The sequence below is a fragment of the Cyprinodon variegatus genome, unplaced genomic scaffold, assembly GCF_000732505.1.
Source record: "Cyprinodon variegatus isolate N-32 unplaced genomic scaffold, C_variegatus-1.0 Scaffold41, whole genome shotgun sequence".
Lineage (NCBI taxonomy): Eukaryota > Metazoa > Chordata > Actinopteri > Cyprinodontiformes > Cyprinodontidae > Cyprinodon > Cyprinodon variegatus.
Window position 1 is genome coordinate 2,035,806 of NW_015150494.1, and position 2,588 is coordinate 2,038,393.

At 35.4% G+C, this 2,588-nt stretch overlaps 1 protein-coding gene and 1 non-coding gene across 12 annotated transcripts in view; both read left to right on the plus strand.

Annotated features, from left to right (window-relative positions):
* The window catches only part of LOC107081823 (RIMS-binding protein 2-like), a 139,687-nt gene that overhangs the window by 59,233 nt on the left and 77,866 nt on the right, over positions 1-2,588 (plus strand). The window lies entirely within an intron of this gene.
* Positions 1,514-1,585, plus strand: trnaq-cug. The gene has a single exon. It is a non-coding gene; the product is annotated as a tRNA-Gln (tRNA).

Sequence of the window (2,588 nt, forward strand, 5' to 3'; positions counted from 1 at the left end):
ACAGAGGACAACATGAGAACTAACAAATCTAGAAATTACAACAAAATAGGAATTAAACCAATAAAAACTAGAAAACAAGGAGCAAAGTAAAGCATGACATAACCAAAACCATGACAACTGGTTCCCAATTATCACAAAAAGATTCATGCCAAAACCAGCACTGGTGTTTTTACATGGGGTGGAAAGTTAACCTTTAAAAAACTTTTTTCTTTTTAATAAATTAATTTCAGAAGTTCTGTTTTCATTTACTTGAGTTATCTTCATCTGATGTTCATATTTGTTTGAACATAGATAGATAGATAGATGATAGATAGATAGAGAAAAAAAATAGAAATAGATTGATTTGTTTTTTTCTATCCCTGCCTCCCAGGTTTCTCCGTGTCCTCTCAGTGTTCTTTTTCATTTCACCTCATATCCATTCAACATGTGCTCGCCAATGTCCAGCTGCGGCTTCAGTCCTTTAATTCTCAGCCTGTTTGTCAGATACAAATAAAAATCTTACGCAGGTGTTAAATGTACCTTTCATCAATAAATTTATTAAATATCTGTATAAAAATCGATATTTTCACGGTATGATGTCATTTTAGAAAATGAGATATCTTTTACAGTAAATAGCTTAAGCAGAAAACACATGATTAAAAACAAATACAATAGGAAACATTAACCTAGGTGAAGCTTATCCATGTAATGTGTTTCTTTAAGTGGACTGACTCAGTGGAATACACATTGATAACATTTTGACTCAGTGAATATGATTGTTTTATATTAGATATGCAGCTGACATCACATCACATGTGGTGTTCAACAGATTTTTACTATGATTCACAAGACACCATGACAATGCTGAGTTAACATTTTAAACTGGCTCTAGCATCTTAGCCTAATAATTAGTATACAGTAGTTCACATTCAAATATGGCGTATTACCTAGTATATACAGATATTTTACGTAGCCCTGATAATTCTAATATCCTTCATGCCCCATGAAAGACGGATACTGAAAGATAATAAAGCCAATACAGAGAAATTTTCTAACATATCTGTACTTCCTCTGCTGCTTAATTAGTCCCCCGTTAGCTTAATTAAATCCTCTGTCTTTAATAGCCTCTCGACTGAAAATGTATTTTCTGTCAGTAACCTAATAGCGCTCTGTAGGGGTGTAACACCACAACAATCACAATGTTCTCAACATTTGCCTCAAATTAGTTAGAAATGTCCAAAAATATTTTTCTTCTTTTGTTTTATGATGATTACAATCGGATTTAGGGCTTTAAAAATCCTATAATTGAAGTAATTGTAAACCAATTTAGTAATTTAATTATCCTTACCTAGAATATACAGCATCCAAAACATTTCATTTGCTGAAAGTACGACCCACTTTAAAGCACTAGTTGAGCAAAAACTGTCCAGAAATTGATTTTGTATTTAAGAAAAAGTACCTGGTCTATCCGAACCCCCTAAAGGTAGATTTTCTGAGCAATTAAGTGTTTTTGTATTTTCAAATGGTTTTTACGGTTTCTATGGTGTAATGATTAGCACTCTGGACTCTGAATCCAGTGATCTGAGTTCAAGTCTCAGTAGAACCTAGCTGCTGTCTTTATTTTTGGGGAGTGGTGGCCTAGTGGTTAGGGCACTGCGTTTGGATCCCAGAGGTTCCCACTCCCACAGACTGCCACTCTGGGTCCCTGAGCAGGTGGAAAAAGTACTAAAATATCATACTCAAGTAAAAGTACCAATACTTGGATGAAATATTACTCAAGTACAAGTAAAATTACCCATCAAAAAATTACTCAAGTAAAAGTAATAAGTAGCTAATTTTTAAATGTATTTTAAGTAAAAGTTACTTAGTTACATTAAAAAAAACAAATGTTGCCAACCTCGCCAATATAGTGCTGCGGGAAACACTGACTTAAATGAAATACATAGTTTTTTTTTTAGCTATTTATTTTCCCAAGCCACTCAGAGCCGCAGTATAAGGATGAAAGAGCCTCATGCTGCTCCGGAGCCGCAGGTTGCCGACCCCTGTGCTAGACAAAATCAGCAATGCCACGAAACAGGTTGTTTTGCTAATTGGCTATTAGTCATGAAAACTTTGTTAGAAGTACCAATGCGCTAAATATTTACCAAAAGATGCTTCCGCAGATTATGTGTTGAGTTATTGAATGCTGCCAGTTCAGTCACCTTTGGCAGACACATCTGGCATTGCATGGTGATACTGTTGGCGCTCTTGAATTTAAATGAAAAGCAGCCTTTCAAATGTGGCCGAGGATTTTCGTCGTTTTGGGCAGCAGAATTCAATGTTTCAGCTAGCATTTCTAGTGAAACGTTCTCTGAACCGTCGTTGCTCTCCTGATCCACCTCCATCTCGTTCCCAATCTTCTACAGAAAGACTTGGCGCCTGGTAGCCTAGATGTACATGCTGATCACGTCACTCACTGTAGTGCTTCTGGGCCCCATTTTTTGTCTTCCTTTCGGTTTTCCAAAGTTTTTTTTTCACTCAGTAACGGATGGGATTTGTAATGTAACGAAATACAATACTTCACTTAAAAAGTAATCAAGTAAAATTTAAATTAACGATTTTAAAAACTA